Here is a 13,439-nt window from a genome sequence, read left to right as displayed (position 1 = left end):
TTTGCACTCTCAAAAATATTTTGGAATTATCCAACTTGAATATATAATTAAAATATTTAAATAAATAAAAGATGGAGTACAAAATAAGCCAATAACCAGAAACTAACAAAAATGGCCAGCTGGGTTTGTATAATCACTTAAAATAAAAATTCAGAGGATGTGGAAGACAGTATTGTTAAGATGTCTGGTCTCAGCAAATTGATCTGTAAGCTGAATGCAATCCCAATCCGAATTGCAGTAGACTTTTCTATAGAGATTGACAGGTGGATTCTAGGATTTATATGGAAATGCAGAGGATTTAGAATGGTCAAAAATCTTGAAAAAGAATAAAATTGGATGACTTATACTACCTGATTTCAAGATTTATTATCAACCCACAATAATCAAGACAGTGTGGTACTGACATAAGCATCAGGAAATAAATTAGTGGAAAGAGCACCCAGAAATAGACCCGCATTTACAGGATTTTTGACAAAAGTGCCAGAAAAACCCAATAGGGAAAGGGGAATTTTTCTAAAAATAGTATTGAAATAACTGAATATCCATATGGAGAAAAATGAATCTGAACCTCTATGTCACATAAAACCCAAGGATAACTTTGAGGTATAGAGTATAAATCTAAACATAAAATATGAAACCATAAAGCTTTTAGGGGAAAATATGAAATAGTTTCATGACTTAGGAATGGGCAACAGTTTCTTAGATCACAGAAAGTGATAACCAAAAGGAAAAAAATGATCATTATACTACATCAAAATTAAAACTTACGATCTTCAAAAGACCCCATTATGAAAATGAATAGGCAAAACTGGGAAAAAAATTTTCCCAAAATATATATGTGGCAAAGAACTGGTATTGTGTTTCTGTAAAGAACTCTACAACTTAAGCTGAACAAACCAATTTTTAAAAATGGAAAACTTCACCAGATACTTCATGAAATAATATGTGAATGCTCAGTAACCACATGAAGACGGTCTCAGGATCATTAATCGTCAGAGAAATACAAATGAAAATCACTGTGAGATACTACTGTATAACCCACCCATATGCTGAGATTAGACTTACAATGCAAAAGGTTGGCAATGTTGTAAAGTAATTGGAAATATACTTTATTGTTGATAATTTAAACTGGTATAGTCACATCAGAAAAAAGTCTGAAAGATTCTTATAAAACTAAGCATGTATCTATCCTATGATCCAATAATTTCACAATAATTGATGTCTGCTATTTACTTTGAAATGCACTAAAAATAATATGGATTAATAGATACATAAATAATAAAGCAAGCCTAGTAAACTGTTCATGGTACAATCCAAGGGGAAATACACAGGTGTTCAGTATAAAATTCTTTCAACTTTGACATATGTTTGAAATGTATTGGTATTAAATAAGTAAAGAAATACATAATTACAAACAACTCAAATGATAAGTTAAACATCAGTCTAGATACAGTGAAGAGAGAATTCTAGTGAACTGGAATATACACGTGAAGCAGTTACACAGTGGAGCAAAGAGAAACAGGAAGATGGAAAATGTGGAAGAGAAGATACAAGGAGGAGATAGTGAAGTGGTCTAATACAGTACTGTTCAAAGTGCTAGTCTGTGACATGGTAAGGAACTTGTGGTCTAGCACAGATCAGTGACTTTGTTTGCATTGAGAGAGTCTTACTATAAAAAAAGCAAAAAGCAAGCTACTAAACATTGGGCTAAGTGTGACTTCAGCTCATGGTAGTAACTCAGAAAGTAACCAAGGATCCTGCCTTACTAAAGAGAGCCTTCAAACATCTAATCTCCAGATTTTGTCAAGGCTGAGAATTCCAGACACCAAAAAAATGTTTTCATAATATTTCATTTGTTGCTGGGTAGATTCTTATATTGGGCTTCTTAGGTTGACTCAGAATAATATAGGAAACCATATAGGAGTTGAGAAGTATGAGAAACCCAAACTTCTCCATCAGATTGACTAAATCTAGAATTTTTTTTTTTTTTGAGGTGGTTAACATTTTTATTGCTTTGGAGGTAGAGGGCAGGTGCCCAGGAGCTCTTGGTGGTATGATTCTGCTTCTTCACCATTGTAGGCTTCTGGCTGTGCAGAATGGTGCTGGCTCTGTGAGCGGCATCCATGTGCAGAACTGGGCAGTACTTGTTCTTGCAGATTACGTGCATGATGCTGCTAAGTGTGGCCCAGGCATTCTTGTTCCTGGTGGCCTGCACGTAGGAGGTGGCAGGTTTTCACTGAGATTTCTACTTCATGACTACCACTACACCTTTGCCCTTGGCCATGGGCCCACAGTCTTATAGTGAATCAGCCTGTGTAGCAGGAATTGCCAGCCTTCAGAATACTGGGCACAGTACTGTAAATCTGTTTGTTTCTCTTGATCTGGAAGCTGGAGCAGTTTCCCATGACCGTACCTTGAAGGTGGGCAGACATGGTGGCAGCTCCACTCACTAGCATGGCTTAAGGTGGAAAAGCAATCTAGAAATTTTTAAGGACATTCATGTACTGTTCATATGTACGAGGTAGCAGATTTGGGGATTTTGTTAAGTGCTGTGGTTTGAATATGTTCTCCCAGATTCATATGTTGGAAACCAAACACCTAAGGTGATGGTATTAGGAGGGGGGCTTTGGGGGAGGTGATAAGATCATGAAGATAGAGCCCTCATGAATGAGATTAATCCCTATATAAAAGAGAGTCAACAGAGCTCCCTTTGTCTCTTCTACCATGTAAGGATATAAAAAGTCTATAACCTAGAAGAGGGCCCTCAGCTGACCATGCTGGCATCCTGATCTTGAACTTCCAACCTCCTAAATTTCCACTGTATAAACCACTTAGTCTGTGGTATTTTGTTACAGCAGCCCCAAACAGACTAATACATTAAGAATACATTAATGAGTAGAGTACATCTTACTTAATCAGGGTAAGTTTTTTACTTCTTTCCTCTCTTTTCTTCTTCCATTTACTGATTTCTACTATATAATAGTCTCTACACTAGATATGGAGGTACACTTCATACTGAAGTAATTAAGATATCCTGGTTCTTAAGGAGTTCACAATCCAGAAGGAAAATCTCACAGGTAAATATAATATAGTGAGATATGCACTGATAGAGATTTGTGTAAAACTCTGAATGCTATTACGGGATTACCGGATTTTTGAGTGGGAAGGACATGGTCACAGAAGGCATTTATTGGACAAGAAATGAAAGGGAGAGTATTCCAGATAGAGGAATTTGTTAGCAGAAAAAAAGTACAGAAAGGGCCTGTGTTTTTGAAAATTAAAAAATATTTCTGTGTTGCCAGATGTAGGGTAGAAAGATGGTGGGAGATGAGAGAAGTAGGTAGAGTGACTTCTGGTTAAAGTGAACAGATTGTATATGGACATTGAACCTCAGCCACTACACAAAACCCCAGTAAAACAAAAGTAAAGGATTTTTTTTTTTTTTAATGTAGAAACCCACAGGCAAAACAGGAGAGGAGACAAGGGCAACGACATTTTGGATACTGGAAAGCTGATGGTGAATGACTTTATTTAGCAGACTCAAGACTGCCTTTTCCTAACTGATGTTGTAAAAGCCTTGAAGCAGCCCAATTTGCGGAACTGCAAAAGACTCAGGGATTGGGGACATCAAGTAATCTCTGAAAACAGGAGATTTGGAGGGGAGAGTGTAAAACAATAAACGAGGATTGGTTGAAAGTCCCCTGAAGATGCAGTTGGATTGCCCTCCTAGATCATTTTTCAGTTCTGTGTAAACAGCCAGCTGCCCCTCCTTTACTCTGGTAGAAGATGAGAGGTTTGTTTGTTTGTTTGTGTATTTATTTTTAAGAGAGGCCATCACTACCCTGGGAGACACTAGGTCTGGCTGAGGGAAATTCTGGTTTCCTGCAAACAAGGGAGTTAAGTGAATGCCAAATATTGAGAATACTAGTAGACTTTCCGCCTTCAGCTCCTAGGACTCTGGCAACTTGTTCTCAGGTCAGGACTTTGGAAAACAGTTCTTTGAGAAATGTCAACAGCCAGAGAGAAAAAGATTTTATTAAATATACTGAGATTAGGAGTTTCTCAACTAAATAGCTCAACGAGATCATGCTAAAATGGAGCTTGCAGTCAACAAGCTTCACCATGTACACATTGTTTTTATTTTGTCATTCTTTGCTTTACTCATGTGGGATATGACCTAAGCGGAAGGGTCCCCAAAACAAAGTTGTTACCATTGTTCCCCAACTCTGATTTCACTCCCCACTCGCCCTCATGAGAGAACCTTCTAGTCATCACCGATAATTGTCCTGCCCTTTTTGGGTACGTATATCACTCTGATGGCCTCAGACAACCTCAGCTTTCTTTTGGCTCTGAAACTGGGTTAGCCACAATCACTACTACCCTCTGGAAATAGGCCCAGATAGTTTTCCCAAATCACAGAGCTCATAAATCAAAGAAGTGAGTTCAAAATCTAGTTTTTGTTTTTTGTTTTTATTCACTCTGTGTCTTTACCTCACCAGTGCTGTGTTCTTCAAAACACAATAGGTGGCAATTAGGTGCTCTTTAGCTAAATTTAAATTTAGATCTGAAGCCTGTATTCTGGAAACTTGGGGATTTTTTTTTTTTCATTTTTAAAAATAACAGTTGCTATTGAAAAACTCAACCCTAACCGAATTGAAATAGACTTTGTATTGTTCATTATTGTACCCCCAACATCCAGAATGGTACCTGGTACACAGAAAGTATTCAGATATATTTGAATATATAAATGATTATATAATTAATTTTTCCAAGTATAATTTTTTTTTAAGATTTTATTTAATTATTTGACAGAGAGAAATCACAAGTAGTCGGAGAGGCAGAGAGAGAGAGAGAGGGAAGCAGGCTCCCTGCTGAGCAGAGAGCCCGATGCAGGACTCGATCCCAGTACCCAGAGATCATGACCTGAGCCAAAGGCAGCGGCTTAACCCACTGAGCCACCCAGGCGCCCCTCCAAGTATAATTTTTTAATAAAGATAACTACAAAAGATGGAAGAATTGCTCAGGAAGGCCAAATACTTCTTTAATGAGTTTTTTGACATAATAATTCACATCAATTTTAAATATTATCATATAAAGCCCGGTGAGAAAAAGAAATTTTGCTTCATAATTAGAAAGCTCACAATAAAACCTGCCAAGAAAATAAAAACAAAAAAAGCCATTTTGAAAATAAATACAACCCATTGCAAAGTAGTATAAAATGAAGCCAGAAGTCTTCAAAAAGAAAAAAATTTTTCTTCCCAATATTATGGTTCCTGAGGTTGGCGAGGGTTCAAGGCTTAAGATTCAAGGGTTGCTGAGCTCTTCTGAGTTAGCACCTTTGGTATCTATTTTTTCAGCACAACTGTCCTTGGACTTGGAAGCAGTAATTATTGAAATAAGATTCCACTTTTCTAAGTTACTTATTAAGGAACTAACTTGGTTGTTTACAATTTTGAGTTTCAGATTTAGGAGAGAATTCATTAAGAAGTTAATTATTCTAACAGCTGTAAGGTTTAGAACAAATCTTCGGCTAGCACTAATCAACCAAGATCATTGAAGAGAACTTATGATAAATAAAGTGGAAACTTCAATTCTTGTCTTATTTGACACTTGGTAGCATTTCATGATGCTTTTTACAAAACCTTCTTCCATTATCTTTGATCATAATATTTCTCCTGGTTTTCTTCTTCTATAGAATTTCTTTTTCAGTCATTTTGATATGGCCTCTCTTCCCTCAGCCTTGCAAATAGTGATGTTCATTTGCATCTTTAGATCCACTTTTAGATTATCTGCCAGTCTAAGATTCCCCCCGGGCAATCTTAATCATCCTTATTACTATCTTTTACTTATGCCCTCCAAATTTGGGTCTCAAGCTCAAATCTGCCTCTTAAGTTTCAGAGCTGAATATCTTGCCAGTTATTATCCATCTGTGCTTGAATGTCCCAAAGCTATTTAGATGTTATGTTCCAAACATAAAACATAAAACTGAAATAACAGTCTTTTACCCCACTTCCAGCTACTACCCTCAAACTCTTCCTGTTGAGTTTCCTACTTCAACAAATGGCACCAATAAGTCTAAAACATGGAATTAGGCTTTCTCTTAGCTTTTTCCTCCTATGTGATCAGCCACTGAGTCCTGTATATTCTACTTTCTAAGTATCTCTCAATTCCACCTACTTTCTCTCTCCTTAAATTCCGATATCCTTTTTTTTTTTTTTAAGATTTTATTTATTTGACAGAGATAACAAGTAGGCAGAGAGGCAAGCAGAGAGAGATTGAGTGGGAGGAGGAAGCAGGCTCCCTGCCTAGCAGAGAGCCCAATGCAGGACTTGATCCCAGGACCCTGAGATCATAACCTGAGCTGAAGGCAGAGGCTTAACCCACTGAGCACCCAGGTAGCCCAAATTACGATATCCTGATTTAAGTCACTGACATTGCTTACCTGTTAACTGCACTGACTTAACTGGTTTCCCTACAAGCATCCTGACCCCCTCCCCTACCATATATCTATTTCCTTTCTTTACCAAAGTGATATTTCAATAATTTGACTTGGATTTTGTCACTTCCCAACTTAAAATCCTTCCCCTTTACATTCAGAGTAAATTCTAGTCATATCTTGGCCTGGGCTTACCTCTATAGCTTCATCTTTCACGCCTTCAGTCTTCTGGCCTTTGTACATCTTTTTGCCTTAGTTTAGAACACTATTTCTTTCTAATTCCTGCTCCCTCATTATCTCTTTCACCTAGCTAACTCCTACTCATCCTTTCATCTCAGTTTAGAAGTCACTTCCTCCTGAAAGCCTTCCTCAGTCCATTAATTATGGATTGGTAGCCACTTCTGTGTGCTTACACTGTATCTTATACTGCCCCCATCCTATCCATCATGACCCTGCAACTGTGCTTATTACAAATAATGAAACTGCCTGCTTTGACTTCTCTTCCATTATGTCTGGCATGAGGTAGTTTCTCAATAAAAATTTAATGAATGGGTAAATGAATAAGTGAATGTAATATGAGTAGCGACTTACCTCAGCTAATTTTAGTTTCAGTTTTATACAGTTTCTATCCCTACACAGGTTTGTAGCTTTTACCCCTTCTTGGTTACCCAGGGTTGCCCTTATCCACAGTTTCATTTTCCCCAGTTTCAGTTACAAGTCGGAAGCCCATGGTCCTCCTCCTGGTTATTCATCGATAGGTCAGTAGGTCAACAGCAGCCTAACTCTGTGTCTTAATACCTATGTCATTCACCTCAATTCATCTCATGTAGGCATTTTATCATCTCACATCATCACCAGAAAAAGAGTGAGTACAGTATAATATTTTGAGAAAGACAACGTTAACATAATTGTTATTACAGTATATTGTTATAGTTCTATTATATTATTGTTCTTCTCTTGCTGTGCCTAACTTATAAATTAAACTTTATCATAGGTATGTATGTATAGGAAAAAACAATTTATGTAGAGTTTGGTGCTATTCAGTTCCAGGCGTTCATTGGGGGCCTTGGAACACATCCCCTGTCGATAAGGGGGGTGACTACTAGTAATCTAATCTCCAACCAAAGCCAGGCTCTGTTCACCTTTTATGCCTTATGCACAGGAATATCTTGGTAAGAGAATGTAGATGGATAGTTTACTATTTCATACCTCTGTTTAAAAGTAAAACTTGAAGTTCACATGCAGGTAGACAGTACTGTCAAATTATATTTAAATCTCAAGTGTTCATACCTGGTTTGTTAGAATCATCAGGGATGAAGCTTAAGATCTGTATTTTTTTTAGAGTTCCACAGGTAAATTTGATAGGTAACTAGAGTTGAATAATTAATGTCCTATTATTTAGTGTAGTCATTTCTAAAACTTTTCTTAAAATTTTTAAATGTGCGTTTCTGGGCCCCATTATCAGAGATTCTGATCTGGTAAGTTTGGGAGGGGGTAGATTAGAGCTAACATTTGAAACTTAATGGTGATATGGATTGTTTTATAGATCTGTATTCCCCATTGATAGAGCATTGCATCAAAATACTTTTTAGTCATTTTCAAGAAAGCTGACAAAGGATTCCTACATTGTCAGGGGGGTTGGACTGGATGCTCCCAAGATTCCTCTTACCTCTGCTCTGAATTCCGTGATCTCAGGATCCTTTTTCTTTTTTTTATTACTTAATATTTTCTTAGTAAGTAATAGTTCTATTACTAAGAACAATCCTAGCCGTCCTCAATTCATAACACATTAATCATCTTTGGTCTGTGCAAGATTCCTATCTTGTTTTATTTACTTGTTTGCTTATTTTTATAACCATTATGCTCCCAATCTCCCCCATTTTAATGTGTTTAACATATTATTTATGCAGATGTTCTTAAAAAAATGTATATTAGTGCACATGTGTTTTTAATGTATATAAGTGGTATGTAATATATTTCATTCTGTTTCTTTTGTCAGTCAACATTATGTTTTTAATACCATTTTATTAGCCTCGTGTAAAACTACCAAAAACAAAAAAATACAATAAAAGGAAAGGTAGAATTAGTTCCATTTTTTTCATATCAGTGTAAATGCAGAAAAAAATTGGCTAATTGATTCTAGTAGTGCACTAGAAAATAAAACATGATATATTGGAATTGATTACAGGATTCTTTTAGTGTAATTTACCCTGATAGTAGATTAAAGGAGAAAAATTAGGATGGTTTTATTTTATTTTTTAAAGATTTAATTTATATATTTGACAGAGAGAAATCGCAAGTAGGTAGAGAGGCAGGCATAGAGAGAGGGGGGGAAGCAGGCTCCCCACGAAGCAGAGAGCCCAATCCCAGGACCCTGTGATCATGACCCAAGCTGAAGGCAGAGGCTCAACCCTCTGAGCCACCCTGCCGCTCCAAATTAGGATTATTTTAATCAGTACTGAACAGGCTTTTGATAAATCCAGTGTGTGTTTATTTAAAAGTTTTTAGGAGGGGCACCTGGGTGGCTCAGTGAGTTAAGCCTGGGCCTTTGGCTCAGGTCATGATCTCAGGGTCCTGGGATTGAACCCCACATCAGGCTCTCTGCTCACTGGGGAGCCTGCTTTCTCCCTGCCCCCTACCTGCCTCTCTGCCTACTTGTGATCTTTCTCTCTGTGTCAAATAAATAAATAAAATCTTTAAAAAAAGAAAAAGAAAAGTTCTTAGGAAACGATATTAGAGAAAAGCTTTCATTTGGTAAAACCTACACAACAAAGACCTACATTAAGCCTTACAGTTAATAAAGAAACTTTGTATGTGTTCCTCTAATGATGGTGGTGGTATTGAGCATCTTTTCATATGCTTATTAACCATTTGTATATGTTCTTTAAAGAAATGTCTCTTTAAGTCCTTTGGCCATTTTTAAATTAGTTTAGCAGGAATTTTTGAGGAACTTAGTAATACTCTAAAATTTATTTGAAAAAACTTTAAGGGCAAAGAGGGAACTTTCTGTCAGATATCAGTACATAGTTTAAAATCATCATAATAAAACTAGTGTTGTATTAGAACACAAGTAGACTAATAAACCAATAAGATAGAGTATGTAGAGACATACTGGTATTTATGGGTATTTATCATATATTTATGATATATCATTCACTTATTCATTTACTCATTTATTATTTATGGTATTTATGGGAACTTAATAGGTATCACAAATTAGTGGAGAAAGGAGAACTTATTTAATAAATGGTTTTGGGAGAAACGGATCACTATGTGAAGAGAAATAAAGCATTTCTAGATAGTGACACTTATAAAGTTGTTTTCAGATAGATTAAACATCTATATGTAATGATGGAACTCCAAATTTAATAGAAATGAAGATGAGTATCTTGGTGACCTAAGCAAGGAGGAAATTCTTAAAATTTAAAACACAAATGCAATAATGCAAAGTAAATATAAATACAAGGAATAGAAAACCAGATGGATTTCTTAAGTTATTAAAACCTTTTTTAAAGATTTATATATTTGTGAGAGAGCATGCGTGCATGAGTTGGGGGAGAGACAGAGGGAGAGACTCCATGCTGAGCATGGAGTTCAGTCCACAACCCATGAGATCACAACCTGAGCAAAAGTCACATGTTAGACGCTTAACCAACTGAGCTACTCAGGTGCCCATAAAACTTTTTAATCAATGAAGGACAGCATGAATTAAATTAATATACAGATGTTCATAAATCTTATTTTACTATCTAAAATCAACCAGGAAATAATATCTGGAATACACACACAAAAAATCCTCTAAACCACCAAACGTTAAACAACAACCCCAATGAAAATTGAAAAAGAGTGGGGCCCCTGGGGGATTTAGTTGGTTGGATGTCTGCCTTCAGCTCAGGTCATGATCCCGGGGTCCTGGAATCAGGCCCTGCATTGGACATCCCACTGAGCTTCTCCCTCTCCCTCTGTCCTTCCCCGCCCCTCGTGCTTCTCTCCTGCGTACTTTCTGTCTCTCTCACTCAAATAAATGAAATCTTTAAAAAAGAAAAGACAAGAAAACTGAAAAAAAGATATTAGTAGGCTCTTTATAAAAGAGAGAACTGGAAAAGCTATAAGGATATGTAAATTAAAATAACTTTTTTTCAGCTGTAATAAAATAACTTTTATTCTTAAGACTGGCAAAATTTAGAAAGTAGAATAATGCAAAGTGTTGGTAAGGATGTGGCATTATAGCATTCCTCATTCCTCATGCATTGCTGGTGAAGAACAGAGATAGGTATAGTTATTTTGGAGAGCAATCAGGTGGTACTTAGTTAAAAGGAGACTATGTATATACCCTCTAACACAGCAATAGTTCTGGATAGATGATTAATAGAGAGAGGAGGGGAGAGGGATATTAAAGGCATTAAAGGAGTGAGGGGAAGGATATAGGGCACAGCAGGCAGGTAGACTAGGACCAAGTAGTGGGCTGTTGGTGAGTTGGGGTGAAGAACACGTGTCTCTGGGCCCTACTGCTTCCCTCTGCCTTAGGCATGTTCCTGAAGATTTAGGTCAGGAAAACCTGTGCTCCCAATGGAGAGGCCATGGGGTCCTGCTGGTTCTCTAGACAGAAACTTAGAAAGAAACTGGTTTCGGTAGAGTGCTCAGCTCCTGTTTGTGTCAGCCGGAGTGCACCAGAACAGATGAAGCCTATTTTTCCCCTGTCCCGCTCTTCCTAGTACCACCACCTGCACAGCCAAAGTGCAGAGAACCGCAGCCAAAGAACCGCACCCCAGCGGGGCTGCAGCCCTGTGGGGTTTAGAAGTCTACTCCACTCCCCCTACTGGCACACTAGCCACAGCCCAGACCAAGTAGGGCTCAGGCCTGGCTCTCTGGCCTGGGTTCCTCTCTATCCTCAGCCAGCCAGCCCCTCGCTTGAGGGAACTACACTCCCGCTAAGGTTTGTGAGAATCCTTTGTGATAAAGTACAGTGTTTAGATTTGTCCTTGCTTAATACGTGAATTAAAATATAGGGTTTATTATACATCTGTAATTGATTGATGCTTGTAGATTTTTTAGTCCATATATTTATCTGTTTTGGTTTTTTTTAAGATTTTGTTTATTTATTTAACAGACAGAGATCACAAGTAGGCAGAGAGGCAGGCAGAGAGGGAGGGGAGAAGCAGGCTGCCCGCCAAGCAGAGAGCCCAGTGCAAGGCTCCATCCCAGGACCCTGGGATCATGACCCAAGCCGAAGGCAGAGGCTTAACCCACTGAGCCACCCAGGTGCCTGTTTTTGAAGAGAGGGAAAGTAAGGACAAATTGGTGCCACTGCTAATCTGTTACTGCCTAAATTTAAGCCTTCTACTTTGATGATGCAATTGACTTGCAGAAAAAGTTAATTCCATTTACTATAGAGCTGCACATTCTCTAGCTCAGAATGCAAAGAAGCTGAAAGGAAATGCAGCAAGAGCTCAGCAGAGCTGCAAGACCTGACAAGACAAGCTAGAAAATTGGTGACATTACACTGACCCCTAAACATAAACATGAGTGCTGTTCCACTTCTACCTTCAAGTTTCTGGCAACTCTAACTCAGAACCATCTAGAGAAGGGAATTCTAGAAAACACAGTTCCAGTTAATTAAATTAATACAGTACAAGTCACTACTTTGTTCTTCCCAGTCAGTACCCTAATTTAACATGAGATCCTTTGAGTCTGTGAAATTCCAGTTATCCTAATTGCTTTTGTCTGATGTATAGAAATATAGTAAGTTTATTAATGTTGCAGACTTCATTGTATCTAATAATTTGCCTACATATTCTTTTTAGTTCTTATATTGGCGTTCATATCATCCAGTATCATCCATGTCATCTAATAGTGCTTTTTACCTTGTTTTCCAAACTGTATTCATTTTATTTCTTTTTCTTACTGTGTAGCAAGAATTTGTAGTGTAACATTAAATAGAAATGATGGCACGTTTCTTTTTTGAGCTTTATATTTGCTAAAAGTTTTTTTTAACAGCATTTAATATTCAATCTTATTTTTAACATAGTGTTATATTAGTTTCAGGTGTGCAGTATAGTGATTCAACACTTAGATACAACACCTGGTGCTCATCAAGTTTTGTTAAATGTCCTATATCAGGTTAAAAAGTCCTCTTCCAAAACAAAAACAAAAGAAACCTAATTAAATATCATACAGCGTGGGGGAAAAGTCCTCTTTTTAATGATAAAAAGTTTTTATCATTAATATGTGTTGAGTTTCATGAAATGCTCTCTCCAAATATTGGTTGTTTTCGTGAATTATTGAACTTGATAAGTTAGGAATTTTCCCATGATTGTTTCCATTATTTGAGATTATTCTGTTATTTCTCTTAATGTTTGTGACTGGTATTGGAGCAAGCTTATACTTAGTGTCAGAAAATGAAGTACAGGATCTCCTAGGTGGCTCAGTCTGTTAAGTATCTGACTTTGGCTCAGGTCATGATCCCAGGGTCCTGGGATTGACTTCCTTCTCAGAGCAGGGAGTCTGATTCTCTCTTTCCCTCTGCCCCTCCCCTCCCTCATGTACTCTCTCTCTCTCTTTCAAATAAATAAATCTTTTTAAAAAGAAAGAAAGAAAATGTAGTAGAGATTATCCCACTGTATCTCCTATCTGGAAGAGTGAAGGTTAAATTGAAATAGCATGTTCCTTAAAAGTTTGTTAGAACTCAGCAGTAAAGCCATCTAAACCCATGTTCTCTTTGTAGGCATATTTTAAATTTCCAGTTATAGACTATCCGGGTTAGTAATTTTTCCTTGAGTTTATTTGGTAATTTTTTCCTGGGAATTTGTCTGTTGTAGATTTCTTCTTTTTTAAAATTGGTTTTGCCAGTTTTATTACTCTACAAACCCTTTGCTTTTTTAAAATTTTAATTCCAGTATAGTTAACATACGGTTACATTAGTTGGACGTGTACAATATGATTCAGCAATTCTACACATTACTCAGTATACTTCATGACAAATATACTCTTAATCTCCATCACC

The 13,439-nt window shown here is 37.1% G+C and overlaps 1 protein-coding gene and 1 pseudogene across 2 annotated transcripts in view; one reads left to right on the top strand and one right to left on the bottom strand.

The window, feature by feature from the left end:
* The window catches only part of SBF2 (SET binding factor 2), a 476,395-nt gene that overhangs the window by 311,716 nt on the left and 151,240 nt on the right, over positions 1–13,439 (top strand). The gene's annotated exons all lie outside the window — the stretch shown is intronic.
* Positions 2,234–2,432, bottom strand: LOC116599104 (annotated as a pseudogene).

Source organism: Mustela erminea, chromosome 9 (genome assembly GCF_009829155.1).
Source record: "Mustela erminea isolate mMusErm1 chromosome 9, mMusErm1.Pri, whole genome shotgun sequence".
NCBI lineage: Eukaryota > Metazoa > Chordata > Mammalia > Carnivora > Mustelidae > Mustela > Mustela erminea.
Note: the sequence above shows the minus strand (reverse complement) of the source record. Positions and strands in the feature narration are given on the sequence as shown.